Consider the following 18,068-nt stretch of genomic DNA (forward strand, 5'->3'; position numbering starts at 1 on the left):
GGGGCCTTCTTGTGTGCGGCCTGGAGCGAGTGCCGCGCGGGCGGCCCTGCCTCGCCCCAGGTAACCCCGGAGTCGAACTTGGGGCTGACCCTCGTTTTGTGCAGCCAGGGGGCGGGGCCTGGCCGTTCCGCCTCCGGGCCTTTGCCAGTGCCTGTCCCCGGCCTCGGGACCCTTTCTTCCTGTCCCAACCCCCAGTCGACTGCCAATTGATGATAAGCATCACCTGCAGCCGGATTAAAAATTTAAAAAAGGCTCTGAGGCCTCCCCTAGCCCTACTCGTCGGAATCTTTAGGGGAAGGACCCCCAGCATTTGTATTTGTAAAAAGCCCCCTCCCACAGATGATTTTCCCATCAAGTTTTGGAAAATAACTGTACTGGGAAACTTCTGTTCATCCTTAACGTCCCGGAAGCCCTCTTGGACCCCTAGGAATGGGGAGCCCCACCTGCACCTCTCCCTTGTGGAACTGCCTTACTCCGTAGGTCATTAATGTTTGCTTCTTTTAAACCAGTGGTGCTCAAACTGGAGAGTGCATCAGACTCGCTTCAGTGGCTGGGCTTCACCCTCAGGCTTTGTGTGTCTGTAGGGGAGGGTGGAGCTGGAAATTCATGTTTTTAACCAGCCCTGAGGAGACTCCGTGATTCTAGTGCTGCTGCCCCCGGGGGCCACACCTTGAGAACCACTGAGCCAAACTGTACTAAGGGATAACGGGACTGTCCTCCTGAGAGCCTTATCTTCAGCATTAGGTTGAATTCCTGGCTCCGCCCATTTCCTCCCGAGCTGCCTGGAATACTTTTCTTTATCTTTTTCTGGACCTGCCCTGCCTCCACTAAAGGGACTTGTAAGTCCTGCCTGTTGTGTGAATTCAGTACAAAAAAATGGCCTGAACGCTGCTCCTGGTTTATAGTGAGGGTTTGAAAAATTGTGACCATCACGCCTTACTATAAAATACTCCTGTTCCTTTCTCACCCCATCCCCGGCCCCACCGTTCAGCCTCCCTCTCTGCTCTCTGCTGCAGCGTTAGTCTAGCACAGGGCCAGCAAACTACAGGCTGCCTCCTCTTTTCACAAGGTCCACAAACTAAAAATGGTTTTTACATTTTCAAATGGTTGAGAAAAGCATTTCATGACATGTGAGAAGTATATGAAATTCAAATATCCATAAGTAAAGTTTTATCATGCTACATTTATATAGTATCTGGGGCTGTTTTCCCATTACAACTACAGACTTGAGTAGTTGCGACAGAGGCCCTGTGGCCTGCAAAGCCTGAAGTATTTACTCTCTGGCCCTTTTCAGAAAAGTCTGCTGACCCTTGGCCTAGCCTGTAACCCACGCTTGGTGTTTTTCATGTCTGGCACTAGCAGGTACCTTAGCATTTGAACAGATGGGCATTGGTGAACCTGTCTGACTTAGCCACTGGCCTGAATACCTGCGGGCAGGGGCTGTGCCACTTCCTTTAGCTACTTAATACCAAGTCTTAAGTGACGAAGCAGGGAGTCAGGAAAGTAAACAGGCCACTAAAACTCAAATACCTAAGCTTGAACACAGGTTACTGAGGGAGCAGACAATGAGGGACAACTGATCCAGGCTTGCAGGGTCAGGGAAGGCTTCCTGGAGGAGGTAGCCCTCCCTGAAGGATGTGTTGGAATTGTATGTAGGGACCAACCCTCCCAGGTTGCCTGGGACGGAGGGGGTCCTGGGATATGGGACTTTCACTTTTAAAACCAGAATAGATGGTCACCATATGTCTGCCTGAGGCAGGAGATTGCCCAGGTCCGTGGAACAACATGTGCAAAGGCTTGGAGGTGAGAGAGCCCTCTGCCTTTGGGGAGCCTGAGGCAGAATGTGAGGTGGCAGTGATAAGTCTCAAGGTGGCCTTGAGCTGTATTCATCACATCGGCGCTGGATCCCTGCTGCTGCCTCCTCTGGATCATCCAGCAGTTTGGTCCATAAACGTCAGGTGCCACACATACAGAACTGAATCAGAACTCTCCCTGCCCTCAAGTTGCTCCAAGTCTGCAGGGCAGGAGGGGAGAAACAATGACCTAGACTGCTGATCAGAGGGTTCTGGAAGCAGGAGCTGCATTTGAGGAAAGTCACTGCCTTAGGATGGGCATGGTTGTGAAGAGGAAGCAGCTGAAAGCAGACCAGCTGGAAACCACTGAAGTGACCAGAGGATGAAGGCCTGATCGAAGGGAAGGGAAGAGGTGGGGGAGACAGTGGAGAGACCCTGGGCAGAGAGGGTGGGAGTAGGATGAACAGGGCCAGTACCCAGGTCGACCTCAGAGCAAAGCACTCACGCCTTGAGCCCGGCCCTCTAGTCGCATGTGTCTTCGTAGTGGCTGTCCTGTTCACCTCTCCTGGCTAGGATCTCCTTGGGTGTGTTCTTTCCTTCCTGAGTCGTTAGTCATTTCTCTGAGGGTTCTATCTCTACCAGCACTTTACAGCCGTTCAGAGGATATGTCAAGTGTGTTTTTAGAACCGGCCTCTGTCACCGAGGAATCCCACCTTGCTCAAGTAGAATCCGGAGATGAGTTCAGAGAAACCTAAGTACATCCTACTAGGAGTTGAAAACCAGAGGGTCAGGTATCAGCCAGCCTGGCTTCCTTCAGTCGGAGCCCTGGGGCCCTCTTGCAAACTCAGCCCTGCTGTTGGAAGCCATGTGATTAGAGCAGGGGCATGCAGTGGGAGCTGGCAGCATGCCTGCCCTTCCTGCTGTCTTTGGGGTTTTTTACACAATTGAGTTTTGTGTGGTTAAGACCTGCCAAGTTTTGCTTTCAAGGAGAGCCACTTCCCCAAGGGAATGGGAAGAGAGTCGCAGTTAATATGTCATTAGATCATCCTGATGGCAGCCTGCCCTCTTGTTGATTTGCTTTGCATGTGCCCAGCTGGTGGTCGGGATAAAGGGGGAGGTGGCAGAGGCTGGTCCTGGGCAGCTGGAAAGCAGGGCAGCCTGGGAGTGCTGCTTCTTGCCTAGCTTTTTTGGAAACATCAAGGGAAAATTGGATTTACTTTGGGGCTGTCTGGGGGTGTCTTTGCAGAAAAAGAACTGGTCCTCTGCACAGAGACCAGTCACATACCCTGTGACATCGATCAAGGAACAAGGAGGACAAGAGAAAAGCTTGGGTCTTCTGCCCCTGCCTGAGAGCGGTCTGACTAATAACTCATACTCTGATGTGACACTCTTCCATTCCTTGGGCATGCTCGTTTTGTTTGTGATGATAGCTTGCTGCCCTTTTATTTATTTATTTATTTTTTAACATTTTAAAACCGGAAACCAAAGAAGATAGAGCTGTCACCCTTCAGGTTAAATGTTGGATTTTTTGTCCATATATATATATTTTGATCACTGACCTCCCTGGCACTTCGTTCTCTACTCTCTGCATTTTTTCTTTTAATGTGCCTCTCTGATAAAGTTAAGCCCTCTGAAGGACCGGTCTCTGCTTTGTTTTTGTCGTTTCTATCAACATGAACAATACCGTGGGCTTTTCTTTTCCTAGGAAAGTACGTGATGGTGATGGGAGTAGTTCAGGCGTGCAGCCCTGAGCCGTGCCTTCAGGCCGTGAAGATGACAGACCTTTCCGATAACCCCGTCCATGAAAGCATGTGGGCCTTGGAAGTGGAAGATTTACACAGGAATATTCCTTAGATGTTGGAAGCGTCCTTAAAAACAACCTAAATTCTGAAACAACTTAGGTCCTTGTCCTATGTGGATTTCACGGACATTGTTCAGTGTGTAGCTCTCAAAAGTTTCTCGGAAAGCTTTGGTTTGGATCACCAAGTGATCCAAATGTAGGGTTTCTAAACGCTGGGACATTCCAGTTAACTCAGCCCCTGCTGCCCCTTTGCCTTGACTGCTGTTTGCTGATGAAAAGCAGATGTGTTCTTTTCCTCTCTGTTTTGGTTTATGTTTGTTAATTCTCTCTAAAGCACACAGAAATCTCATGTTGCATTTTCCAAGTTTTACAAGTGATGATGCTTTTTCCGTTCCCGCTGTGACCTTAATTTTAAGATGCAAACTTTGGATCTCAGTTGTTGCCCGTGGTGATTAAAGCGTGGTCGTGGGCAGGAGAACACTGCGTGAAAGGGATGACATCATGACCCTCGGGTCTTCTCCATCAGCAACTTCCCCATCCAGTTTGCAACTCACACGGCCTCTCAAAGACACAGCTCACTTTCTGCCACTCAGCCCGTTAAGGTCCACTTCCCTGAGATGTGCGTGATGATGGGAGATGCGGAAACGCTTTCAAATTGATTGAGAACAACTTTTAGATATCAACATCTGCCTTCTGACTTGCTGAGACACTGTGAAGGAGCATCCTCCTGGTATAGAGTGCCTTCGTTGTGATTGTATTGGATGTTGGGTTTCTGCCTCTTACCCAACCCTCACTTTTCCTTAGATTATAGATACCAAGGGAGTCAGGTTTTGTTCCAACATTGCTGTAGAGTTTTGCTGGGTTATTGATTTTCTACCACTAATAAATTGTTTTATGTGTTGTATATTTTTTTAAAATAGACTTTTTTCTAGAGCAGCTTTATATTTATGGGAAAAAAGCAGAAAGTACGGAGAGTTCCCGTATACCCCCTTCCTCATTTTCTCTTATTATTAACATCTTGCCGTGGTGGGTACATTTGTTACACTTGATGAGCCAACATTGATTCATTATTATTAACTAAAGTTCATAGTTCACATTAGGCGTCACTTTGTGATGTGCCGTTCTATGAGTTTTACATTTATCTACATTATGGTATCATACGAACAGTTCCACTGCCCTAAAACTCCTATGCTCTGTGTCTGTTCATCCCACTCCCCTTCAGGCTTGGCACCCACTGATTTTTTTGCTAGTGTCTCCATAGATTTGCCTTTTCCAGAATGTCGTATAGTTGTAATCATACTGTATGTATTTCTTTCACTTAGCGATATGCATTTAAGAGTTCTCCATGTCTGGGTAACTTGATAGCAATTTCTTTTTATTGCTGAATGCTCACTCCGTTGTATGAATGTACCATGCTTTGTCTTTCACCTACTAAAGGACATCGGTTTGATTCCAGTTTTGGGCCATCATTAATGGAGCTGCTGTAAATATTCGTGTGCAGGTTTTGTGGACATGTTTTCAACTCTGGGGTAAAAGCCTGGGAGCACAACTGGGGGCCACGTGGGAAACTGCCAGACCATCTGTCTCGGTCCGTTTGGGCTACTGTAACAAAACACTATAGGCAGGAGGGGTGGGGCGCAGGGGTGGGGGGCAGGGATCTTAAAAACAATCGGAATTTATTTTTCACAGTTTTGGAGGCTGGGAAATGCAAGACCAGGTGCTGGCAGATTCAAGGTGCTGCTTCCTGGTTCATAGATGGCTGTCGTCTCACTGTGTCCCCACATGGCAGAAGAAGGAAGGGAACTCTCTGGGGTCTCTTATGAGGCCACTAATCCCATTCGTGAGGGCTCTGCGCTCATGGTCTAATCATCTCCCAAAGGCCCGCATCTTAACACATGAATCCGGGGGGGGACACACATTCAGTCAATAGCACTGTCTTCCAAAGTGGCAGTAGCATTTGCTTTCCCGTCCGTATATGAGCATTGCTGTTCTACACGCTCACCAGCATTCGGTATTGTCAGTGTTTTGGATTTGCTGTTCTTAAACTATAGCATTTTCTTTTAAACGTGGAGCAAATTTGAAATTATGCATCATTTTTATTACCGATCTGGGTTTTTTGACCACTTGAAGCTTGTTTCAGGCAGGTTTATATTCAGAGTTTGGGGGTTTTCAGGCATTGATGCTGAGTTATTGCAAGAGCTTTGCAGCCCTATGGACCTGAATATGAGCCCTTCATCTGTTCAACTTGCTGTGTGAGTGTACGAAAGTTAACCTGATCTCTCTGCTTTAGTTTCCTCATCTGTAAATGAAGATGCATTTAAATCACTTTTACATGTGCCAGGCACAGGTGGTAGGCACCGAACGATTGTTGCTGGGAGGAATACTAAGTTCTTATTTACATCTATCAGTTGCCTTAAAATTTTTTTAGAATAATTTTAGATCTGCAGAAAAATTGCAAAGACAGTATAAAGAGTTCCCACGTACTGCATCCAGTTTCCTTGATTCTTAACATCTTACATTAGCATGGCACATTTGTTACCATTAATGAATCAATAGTGAGATGTTGTTACTAATCAAAGTCTATAGTTTATTTAGATTTCCTCCGTTTTTTTCCTGCTGTCCTTTTCCTGTTCCAGGATCCCATCCGGGTACATTCAGTCTTTGTCTCCCTAGACTCCACCTGGCTGGGACAGTCGATCACTTGCTTTAATTACATTGACATTAGATTTTTGATGTAGTCCACGGGACCTCTGTTACAGGATTCTTAGGTTAAAGCTTTATTCCAAAATTATCATGGGGTTCCCAGTAGTAGCCCTTGAGCTGGGTGTGTGGCTGCTTACAGCCTTACACTAAATCTGTCTTACTGAGGTTCCCTTATCTGAAACCTGCTTTTCTGCTAGAAAACTGAGCCGGGCTGCCGAGAACCTCCTGCACCATATCCTGCCCAGCGTGTCCTCACCTAATTTCTGGTAAATAATGCTGGATTGCAGATTGCTGATGGGGCTCATATTGCTGCCTGGGCAGTGAAGGATCAGGAACATAGGAGGTGGGAAAAAGGAGGGTGCCCTGTGTTTTCCTGACAGTCCTCACAGCCTGCCACTGGCTCCCAGCGCCTCCGTGTTCGAAGTGTGCCGCCTCAGTATGTTAGCTGAGCCCTTGTGGTTTCCCTAAATATTAATAACTCTCACTGCTTCAGCTAACGTTTCCTCCTTGACATCACCAAATGAAAAGGCACCTCGGGTGGGGGTTTTAGTTTTCTGGTACCAAATCAAAGTGAGTGTATCAGCAAGTGCCCCTTGCCAGACGAGGGCAGGCAGTGTGCTCGGGCAGTGCCGCTTCCCTTTTGAAAGTGGCTCTTTTCTAAGAACTGAAAATAAGCACCCTAGGCTGTGACTTCACTTTTCTTGGAACTGCTTTACATTAGAAGAAAAAAAGAAAAAGAAAACCCTCATGTAGCTGGTTTTGGATCGCTGAGTTCCCAAATTCTGTTGCATGTTCTTGTAAAACGCAAGTTTTACCACAAAAAAATCTTATGCATCAGGTGAAGCAGCAGCAAGGGGAAGGGATGACCATGTGAAATAGTTGAGTGTTTTGTCTCCAGGGCTGTTTGTGTATGATTTATTGGTCGTGGAGAAAAAGAACCTGGAAGACACACTGTGTATAGTTGTCCTTCAGACACCCCAGGGGTGTTAGCCATGACAGCATGGTCCTAAGATTTCTTGGGCCACCAAATGGCCCATGTTGCTAGGCTGGTATTGCTAAACCTCAGGCCACGGTCCAAGCTCACTGAACAGCTGCCTGCTTGCAAAAATAAGGGGGAGAAACACATTTGCAGCCACTGCGACTTACATTTAGCAGACATCTTGGAGCCTGTGCAAAAGGACATCTTCTGGGGGCCCCTGCCTGCTCAGGATCAGGGAGAGAGTGGCTTAGCCACACACCTGGGCTCTATTCTTTGTCTTGTTCTTTCCTGTCTTACCTTGGGCTTGGAGGTCAGTCTGTAAAATGGAGATAATTCTTCCCTGTATGTTCATGGGAACCGTATTAGAGCCCCCTTTTTAGTATGGATCTCTAGATAGGCACGTTCATCGTTTTGAAATGTCCCTTGGTATCTCTATCCCCATCGGAGGAGCCTCCGGTGATGTGATCGTTCCTCATTTATCTCTGTCTCCACCGAGCACTGGGCCTTGCATAACAGACATGAGCAGTGAGTAAATGTTCAGTGAATGGCTGGTCCGTAGGTAGGAAGGCAAAGGAAATATACAAGCAAAGGGACAATATTCTTGAATTTACTCTTGGCACACAGCAGTTTTCAAATGAAAGGGGCGCTTACAGTCCCTACCCAGGTGTACCTTTGAATCAAACACCTGGAGTACTTCGTAACCAGCCCGAGGGTGCTTGCTAGAATGTTTCAGAGCTTTCTGAAGTACAGCTAGGGATGACTTGTTTGGTAAAGATAGAAAAAGTTAGAGGAAAAAGAGACAGCTGAATTGAAAAAAAATATATATGTGGTTTGGGCAGAATCTGAAATTCTAGTCCTACGAGAATCATTAAACGTCTCTTGATAAAGAATGCAAATTCAACCAAGAGTTAGGGCCAGGGACTGCCAGACAGTTTCCCTGTGTGACTTTATTTTACTGTGTCAGTGCCCCTAAGGCTGTGAAAACAGCAGCCAAGGGATGAAGTCCTTTGCCCAAGGGCACCTGGCCAGCAGGCTGTAGCAGAGATGGGTGTCAGGCTAGCCGGGGTCCCGCGTTGTAGGGGAGGTGGCCAGGGCCTTCATTCAGAGGTGGCTCTTCCCGGAAAAACTCCTGAGACCCACTGTGTAATCTCATGGTCTAAATTTACCTAGATGCTAGCGCCCCCTGCTGGCCTCTCCTGTTGTCAGTGGGATGACAGCCAGTGACCCAAGAAAGAAGCAAAGGAATAAAATGGGGCCATGAGAAGCTTCGCAGCTGCCCACCCTGAGAGTGTTGCCCATTATGGCCGAGCTGTCTTGGCGGTAGGCGATATGGATGATGTTGGGATTGGCAACCAGATGAGCTCTGATGGTCGTAATTCGAACCCCAGCCCTACTGTTTATTAAGTGGATGAACTTGGGAGAGTTACTTGCCTTCTCTGAGCCTTATTGCTGTCATCTGGAGAGAAGGGATTTGAGGCAGAGAGATGAAGTAGCTTGTCCACGTGGCTGTTAACTAGAACCAAGCAGTCTTAGCAGGTACTCAGAAAATGTCCTGTTCCCTGGTCTTTCTGTCACCAAGCACTTTTTTGAGCACCTACTGGGTTCCAGGCTTTGGGGACACACACAGTGAACAAAAGACGTGTGGTTATTCCCTGTGCAACACGCTGTCTTCTTGCCCTTCAATTCTCTCCGACCTCCTACTCCGCCTCATCTCTCCTGCTTACAGCCTAGGCTCTGCTTTTAAGGACTCATGCAATTAGAGTGGGCTCACCAGGATAATCTACTCAGCTCAAGGCCCTTAATCTAATTACATCTGCAAAGTCCCTCTTGCCATATAAGGTAACATATTCGTAGGTTACAAGGATTAGTTAGGATGTGGACCTCTTTTCGGGGTGGGTATCATTCTGCCTACCCAGCCTACCCTCTGGCCCCTAAAGATGCATGTCCATCCCAGATGCAAAATACATTCACCCTGTCCCAGGGTCCCCAAAGGTCTCATCCCATTTACAGAACCAACTCAAAGTCCCAGATCTCATCATCTAAATCATCTATATCTGGTGGTGGGGAGACTGCATATAATCCATCTGTGAACCTGTGGGACTCAAGAAATCAGTTAATCTGTCACCAGAATACAGTGTTTGCAACCCAGAAGGGATGTGGCTAGCTCTGTCCCTGATCCAAGGGACCAGAAACACGATGTGGGCAAGAAAGATGAAGAAGAAACAACAAAGCTCTAGCCCGTGGAAATACCAAACTACGAAACTTCCTTTCCTCCTGGGCAAACTGGAAAAGAAAAGGCGTTAAGTCTCTGTCCACTGGGATGAGGAATGAGCAGAGCTAGAGTTAACATGAAATATTTAGTGCCAGTTTTAGAAAGCAAGACTCAGGCCTTCCGGTGCACGAGGGTGCTGCCCCTGGGCACAGAGACTCAGTACCACGGCGCCTGGGCCTCCTGCCCTGCATGTGGGCCTCAGGACTCATCATCATCAGCCCCACCTGGGCTCGCCTTTAACCTCTCTACTCCTATCTTTAATTAGAATCCACGTGGGTGGGCTCAGGAAAATCTTAAGTGTTTAGAAAGCTCTCCCGGTGATTCTTATAACCAGCCAGGTGTAGCAGCCGCTTATCTGCGGCTTCCTGGCCTGGAGGCAACTGGCAGGAGTCGGAGCCGCCCTGCCACTAGTTGACTGCTGAGCCCTTTGCCTCCTCTGATGGGACACTGAAGCCCAGAGGAGCTGGGCCTTAGCCTGAGAAAGGACAAATGAACTTAGGACCAGGACCGAGGGGCCACTTGTCCCCCAGCTTCCTTGAGGAGGAGAAACAAGATGGAAAAAGTTCACACAAAGGAACTGGGCTAGACTACCCGCCGGCTGTTCTGGATGTCCTGGACCCTCGTCGGTGCTGGGCCGCTGCCGAGAGCGACGAAAGGTACCCTTTTCTAAAGCGAGTCCATTTAAAAGAAGCTATTAAGCGAACGATAGTATGGGTGGTATGTGTGCCCTATGTTTGGGTAGACTGCTTGCTTTCACTTGATGTTCTGGAACAGGGCTGCACTGTCCAAAACGGTAGCCCCGAGCTTCGTGTAGCCGTTTAGCACTCGACACATGGTGAGTGCCACTGATAGGGTTGCCACGTTTAGTAAATTAAAATACAGGGCGCCTCTCACTCCTTAAGCGTGGGCTGTGCACGGTGACTTCCCTCCAAAGAGGACACTGTGGAAAGGTGGAGAAACCTGACAAACAGCTCAGCCAGGTGACCCGGGGCAATGTCAACAGTGATAAGTCACGTTGACTGTATCTTTTGTACGATGAGAATGACCTATGAAAAAAAACAAACAAATCCTAATTGTGGGACTGTCTGCAAAATACCTGACCCCAGTATTCTTCAAAACCATTAAGGTCATCAAAAACAAGGAAAGTTTGAGAAATCGTCACAGCCAGGGCAAGCCGGATTACCCTAGACCTGTGCTGACCAATGCCACTGGCCACTAGCCCCGTGTGGCTATTTAAATTAGGTGGAGCCTCAGGAGACACGATGGCTCCATGTAATGTGGGATCCTGGAACAGAAAGAGGGCACTAGGAGAAAACTAGGAAGTGCGAGCAGAATATGCCCTTTAGTTATAATGTTAATATTTTTGGTCCGTCGATGGTAACAATCGCACAGTTAAGGTCAGATACTGATAATGGTGATGGGAGGGGGAACTGGTGTGAGGTATGTGGGAACTTGGTGCTATTGTCACAGTTTTTCCGTGGATCTAAAACTGTTCTGAAAAATGAATTTTATTGATAAAAAATTTAACTAGCTTCCCAGTTAAATTTTAATTTCTGATAAACTAATACATTTTTAGTGTAAGTATGTCCCATGAAATATTTTTGGATTTAGTTATCCTAAAAAATTAGCCGTTTATCTGAAATTCAGATTTAGCTGGGCTTCCCGTATTGTGTCTGGCCATCCTACTCACGGAACCGAATCTGTAGTTCTACGTAATTTTCGTGAATTGGAGTTTAAACAGCCACATGCGGCTGATGGCTGCGTCCGCGGTCTGGCTTGCCCCGAGGTCAGCAGTTTAGAAAGCAGGCGAGACGCTGAGGCCCCGAGAGGTTCCAGACTTGCTCAGAACCTGATTCTGGGACCAGCCCTCTTCATACTGCCCTGAACCCGGCTCCTGCAGGAACCCGCCGTGGCAGTGTCCGGCCTCTGGGAAGCCTGGAGAGGCCATTGAGGGTGCAGGGTCTTTGGTGGGTGTGACAGCTGGGACTGGTGCTGGAGGCCATCAGTCAGGGACCGTAGTGCTGAGTAACGAATTGGCACAGATGTCGCAGCTTGTCTGACAGCGTGACTGGGTTCTCCGCTCAAGGCCTCACCGGGCCGAAATCAAGGTTTTGGTTGGCTGAGCCCTTTTGAAGAGGCCACGGGAAGAATCCATGTCTAAGCTCACTCAGACTGTTGGCAGAATTTGGTTCCTTGCTATTGCAGGTCTGAGGTCCCCATGGAAGGAACTGCTCTTAGCTCCTGGAGGCCACCCTCATTCCTTGCCACGGATCCCCCTCATCTTCCAGCAGCAACACTGTCAAATTCTTCTTGTGCTCCCAATCCCTGGTTCCCTCGTCTGCCCTCCAGGTCCCAGTTTAAGGGGCTCTTTTGATAACATCGGGCCAATCCCCCTCAAGGTCGGCTGACTTAGGACTTTAATTTCCTCTGCAGACTCCCTTCACAGCTACCCCTCGATTAGCATTGGACCGAATGAGAGAAGGTGCATGTACACCAGGGTGGGGGTCTTGCAGGGGGCCCCTCAGAGTCGTGTCCTCCACAAGGACCTGCCAGAGGCACCAGTGTTAGGGCCGAAGCAAGTTCCAGAGACAGACAACATGGTTTTAACTCCCAGCTGCAGCGCCACGGGAGGTGTGTGTGGCCTGCGGCACACAGCCTCTCTGAGCCTGTTTCCTCATTTGTCAGATGGGAATAACGGCTGTTAAACCCGCCGTGTGGGCTGTGTCTGACAGATTGATGTTCTTCTCGCTTCCCTCCTGCCAGAGCTGCCCAGCTTGGTCTTCACAGGCGTGAGGATGGCGTTGCCCCTGCTTCCCCCACATTCTCCGCCTTTCTGGCTCCAGCCAAGGCTCTTTAAGGAGCATGAGCTCACCGGCTCGGGGTCTTGGTCTCTCCACTTTGGCAGGCTGGACCAGACTTGGCATAGGAAAGAAATGTCAGTGGAAAAAATATCTTTCAAAAAATGTATGCATGTAGGAAAATGTATATCCAATTGCAGCATAAACGTAATTGCCCTCATCAGTGTGTGTGAATGCGCCCGAGGTAGGGATGCTTGGTCGGTCGAAGTTCACTTCCATCCACTCTCGCATTGCAAGGTTCATGGAAGATGAGACTTTTGGCGTTAGCCTTCTGGCGGAGGCATTTCGCCATACGCATCCTGTTTATTCCATTGTTATGGGCCTTCAGTACCCGATTTGCTTGAAAACCTTGTGAACTTATTAATGGAGAAAGAAAGAATGAGGGATCTTGGGTAATGTGAAAGCCAGCAGCCAGTTTTGTGAAAGTTCCAACATGGGTGGTTTATAACTAATTGGAAAAACATGCCTCTTCTCTGTCGCCTTAATCCATTTTGCAGGGCCCACGCCTTAAATGTTCCCAGAAGGTTTAAGGGGGCATAATTGGCTCCCAGGGTGGTCATCACAGTGACAAAAGAGGCAAAGAGCTCTTGCCTGCGTCTGAAGCTCCTTTAGGTGTTGCCAGTTCGGTCTGTCACCGGCCTTCCTGGCTAGGGCAGAGGGAGGGGTGTCAGGCATAGCCGAGGACAGGGCTTCATTCTGGTTTTAAATTTAGCCTTCGGAACCAAAGGTTCTGGAGGCCAAGTTGGGGACTAGACGCGAAAAGGTAACAGCCAGTATTTTAGTCCTCTCTGAGCTGAGGACTCTAAGTCTTTGATTATAATAAGCACAGTGCTTGGGTCCTTGCATCCTTTTGCAAAGCTGTCTGGAGAAACGCAGAAGCTGAGGTCCTGCTTTCTCTTCCTCGTTGGGTTTCTCTGTAAGAGAATGTTCCCAGGGACAGATGAGCTGGCTGGGCCCTGGCCCCCACCCGTGTCCTTAACCGAGAATCCTCTGTCAGCAGAGACTCAGCCCTGGCTCACGTCACCAGCCCCTGTGTCTCAGGCGCAGAAACAAACATCTGACCTAAGGCCCCTGGGTCAGAGAGACCCGGTGTGTCCATGTCCCGACTTTGCTGGTGGTCTCGGTCCCTGGGCCTCGTCTCAGAGCTGCTGTGGTGTCATTTATAAGATGAGAGAGCGACATGCTCCCCTCCCCAGGGTGGTTTCGGGATGAAAGGCAGCACGTGGAGCCACCTCCGGGAGGGGCATGGACCAAGAAGCGATGCTGCTATTAGAATTTTAAGGGTTTGTGGTTTTCTCTGTCTCCACTTCCTTTGTGAAACCCCAGGAGGGGCTTCGCAGGAAAGGAAGGGCCTTTCAGACCCTGGAGCACAGCTGGGAATGGTTGTCCCCGGTTAGGCTGGCCAGAGCCCAGCGTGACTGGGCCGAGTTGTAGGTTTGGTCCACCCGGGCCACTGAGGCCCAGCTGGCCTTCTGCTGACCACCAGCAGCCATCCAACAAACACCACCGTCGTGCCCTCGCGTTGACGAAAGGAGTGGTCCAGTCTTGTCCTGCTCAGGACAGACCACTTGTAGTAACACCTTAAGGACAGACCTGGTCCTGTGTCTCTGAGATTTTTAGCATAGAATGTGCACACGTCCCAGCCCTTAGGCACTGGCCCTTCTCCTTACTGTTAATTCCACAGTTATTTAAATGGATGGGCTCCTGCGGAGGTGGGCGGCCAGTCATGAAAATAGTCGGGCAGGTCCCATTAGGAAGCGGCTCTGAGAAGGTCATCCCAGACCCAGGGACTAGAATAACCTGTTTGGAGGGGCTCCGTGGCTGGCCAGACCCATGTTTCATGGAAACTGACCTCTCCAGTCACCCAGGAACCTGCATGAAGTGGCTCTGAAGCAGGACCGGCTACGTAATCTGCAGGGTCCAGTTCAGGATGAAAGTCTTGAGATTCACCGTGGTGACAGAGTGTTCAGGGAAGCGTGGGGCCCGGCGGCACAGTGCACCCACCCCCGAAGCCTGGTCTAGGGAAGGAGTTCAAGGCGAGCAGCTGGTCTATGGCATAGGGACAGGTTTGGTCACCCTACCCTTTGGGTGAGGTGACTTATCTTTTCTAAACTGTTGACTGGGTGAGGGCAGTGAGGTGAACAGGGCTCGCTCTAGTCTAGACAGCTTGGCTGAGCGTGACATGCAGTGACAAGGGGGTGGCGTGCAGGGCTCTAGGCCAGCATCTTCTCTCTAGAACAGGGACCTAAGCATGGACACCTGGTTTGTCATCATCTGTCACTGGATTCAAAGTGAAACCCAGAAGACCAGATATTCCTGCAAATGCCTTGCCCATGGCCTACCTTTGTGAAAACCCAAATTCCTCTGTTTTTAGTGAGATTTCAAAATGAACTTTTGTTGGCTGGAAAAGGACAGTCCTGTTACTGGAGAGCGATTTGTATTCAAAGAGAATGGCCCAGAGGTTGCTAAGGAAACCATTGTTTGCAGAGTTTGGCTTATATAAGTTATTGACAGAAAAAATAAATAAATAAATAAGTGCTGTTTTATTCTTTCTCCCAGATGGAATAAGGAAGGGAAGCCTGTAACTACGTAAAGTGACGCACTGAGCGTGGGAGGCTCGGCTCCACTAGAGGCTTCTGTCCCTCTCCACTTGGGGCCCCTTCCTAATCTACCTGCCAGGCTCCGAATTAAAAGGCAAACAAAGGTCTTGTATCTGATCAGGTGGCAGCAGACAAAAGATTCTCAGGATGGGCGGAAGGGGGACTGAAGTCTGCAGAAACTGAACAGGATTTCTTTTTTTGGAAAAGAATCTCTTGTTTTATTGTGAAACCAAGATATTTACAGCGCTTTTCGTTTCCTATGAGTCTCTTTTAAAGAATCGAGATCTAATTCACCCCTTGAAAGTGTATAAATTCAGTGGTTTTTAGTGTATTCACAAGGTCGTGCAACCATCACCACTATCTAATTTCAGAATGATTTCATCAGCCCAAAAGGATCTCCATGCCCATTAATTAGTGTCATTTCCCCACCCCTCTCATGCCCCGGGCAGCCACTGATCTACTCTCTGTCCCTCTGGATTTATCTGTTCTGGACATTTCACATATAAGGACTCATTTAACAGGTGGCCTTTTGCATCTGACTTCTTTCACTTAGCATAATGTTTTCAAGGTCCAATCATGTTGGAGCATATATCAGACGGTCACCCCTTTTCGTGGCTGAGTAGTATTCCACTATATGGGTAGACCGCATTTCATTTACCCATTCGCCAGTTGATGGGCATTTGGTTGTTTCTACTTTTTGGCAAAAGGGACTTCGTGACACCTAATGAACTGCAGGAGTCCTGGAGGTAGGCCTGGGTCCTAGGAAGCACTTCACTGGAAGTTAGGAAAAATAGTACGGTATTTGATATTCCTCATGAAAAAAAGCCTTTTTTCTCGGTTTTTAATTGTTCCATCCAAAAGTACTGAAGGGTAGCAGAATTTGCCACCTCAAAATGTTTCTTTGACATAGGGATTATTCTGAGAAACAGCAGACACGTGAGAAGCTCTAAAAACAGTCAAAGTTACCCTTTTGTAAGAGGACTCTCTTTGTAAGGGTGTCTCTGTAGCGGGAGAGAAGGATGGCCGAATCACAAGGCGATCTTAACAATGGACTGAGCACTCAGCGCTGCATAACAAACGTCTGCTTGTTTACCATGCCTTTCCTGGTACCCGCCCCCTAACTGGCTTCCCCACTTTCTCTTGTCTTTAGCTGAAGATGGCATTTAAGCAGGTGGCTCAAGCCACCTTGGGAGTTAACTCATTTTCCCCGGGTGTCGCCTGTGTTTACAGAAGGTATACGTGTCTTTAAACTTCTGTTTATTTTTCTCTTGTCAGACCGTCTTTGGTTACAGAGGTCTCAGCCACAAACTCACAAGGGTAGAAGGAGAATCATTTGCCCCTCGCTTCAGTTTCGGAGCAACTCAGATGGAACCCGTCAGGACACTGTGCTTTCTGTGGGGCCTGCGGATAGGATTCGGGGAAACTGGCAGAAGCCAGTGGAGTGTAAAAATTGCAGACAAAAAATGAGTTCTGTGGAAAGTAACCTCGCAGGGTGATCTCATCATAAATTCCTAGCTGGGCAGGTCGTGGTGGGTACAACTGCTTTAGCGAAAGGTTTTAAGCCGGTCTTCCCCATTGTTCTTGTGCATCTAGGTTAACACACTTTTGAAATACTAGAAATGATACCCCCGGAAGGGGGTATTAACCCTCAGGAGAGCACATAATCTTATTAACTGCCCCATAATCCAATCCTTGCCTTGCCTTCTACCCCTCCAAGTACGTTCAGATGTTCAAATGCGTAAAAGAAGCTGCAAAAACTGTTATTCTCCAGAATATTTGAGATCTTGCTTTCTGGCACGTGTCATCAGTTTAGATCAGATAAATTCTTACAAAAATTCTCTACGGATTTGGATGTTTCTCACATCGACGAAATTTTTACCCAAGTCAGCTCTCCTGGATCTCTGTAGTGCCTAGTTGAGAGAGGAAGGTAGAAATTTCTCAACCTTTCCAAATTCAGATTAGCGGGAGAAAAGCCTTTGTAAAAACGAGTTCTTTGGATTGTTTATCATCCCTTTACAGATTTGGGCTTCCATGAAGAAGCATTTTTCTTAGGCATGAACAGTTTGTCTTAATCTCTCTTACGTCGAGAGCCCGGTGTCAGATTCTCTCATCTTTGCCTGAAATTTCATTTAGCATTCATTTTTGAAGGATGTTTTTTGTTAGATGTGGATAATAGTAGGTTGACAGTATTTTTTCCCACCGGTTTCTTCTGCTGTTGTTTCTAATGAATTCAGCGTTGGTTCTTACTGTTCTCATGAATGACTTATTTCATCCTGTAGCTGCTTTGAAGATTTTCTCTTTTTCTTTGGTTTCTACTAATTTGATTATGATGTGCCTAGCTGTCATCTTCTTTGTATTAATCCTATTTGGAATTACTCAACTTCTTGGATCCATAGGATGATACCTTTTATCAATTTTGATAAATTACTAGCTATTCTCTTTTAAGATAGTCTTCTGTCCTATTCTCTCTTCTTCTGCGACTCCCAGCTACATTTATATTAGGCAACTTGACACTGTCCTGCAGGATTCAGACGTCTGGTCTTTGTCTTCCTTTCTCTTTTTCTCCATTTCCCTTTTAATTCTTGTTTCTTTCTGAAGCATTTATCTGTCTTCAAATTCACTGATTCGTTCTTGGGCTATGTCCAGTCTGCTGTTAAATCCATCTAATGGATTTTCCTCATTCAGCTATTTGTACTTTTCGATTGTAAACTTCTATTTGGTTCTTTTTATTTTTCTTTTAATGTTCCATCTCTTCATCCATTATCCTCTTTACCTCCAAATTCTTTAACATATTATAAAGTCCTTTTCTGCTAATCCCAATGTCTGGGTCATCTGCGGATCTGCTTTGATTAACTGTGTTTTCCAGTTTCACATACTTAGTAATTTTGAATTGTACGCTGAACATTGTGGATGATAATGTTGTAGAGATTCTGGATTATATTATTTCCTCCAAATAATGGAGTTTTGTTCTTGCAGACAAATTACTGACTGATCACCTTGAACATATCAAGTCTTCATTTTCAGCTTTGTTAGGATGGATATATTTCAGCTCCCTCCCCTTC

At 47.5% G+C, this 18,068-nt stretch overlaps 1 long non-coding RNA gene across 1 annotated transcript; it reads left to right on the top strand.

The window, feature by feature from the left end:
- LOC107195598 lies at positions 1-5,049 on the top strand. Its single transcript, XR_001516784.2, has 2 exons — positions 1-60; positions 3,499-5,049. It is a non-coding gene; the product is annotated as an uncharacterized LOC107195598 (long non-coding RNA).
- The last annotated feature ends 13,019 nt before the right edge of the window (positions 5,050-18,068 follow it).

The sequence above is a fragment of the Pteropus alecto genome, unplaced genomic scaffold, assembly GCF_000325575.1.
Source record: "Pteropus alecto unplaced genomic scaffold, ASM32557v1 scaffold34, whole genome shotgun sequence".
In the NCBI taxonomy this organism is placed as follows: Eukaryota; Metazoa; Chordata; class Mammalia; order Chiroptera; family Pteropodidae; genus Pteropus; species Pteropus alecto.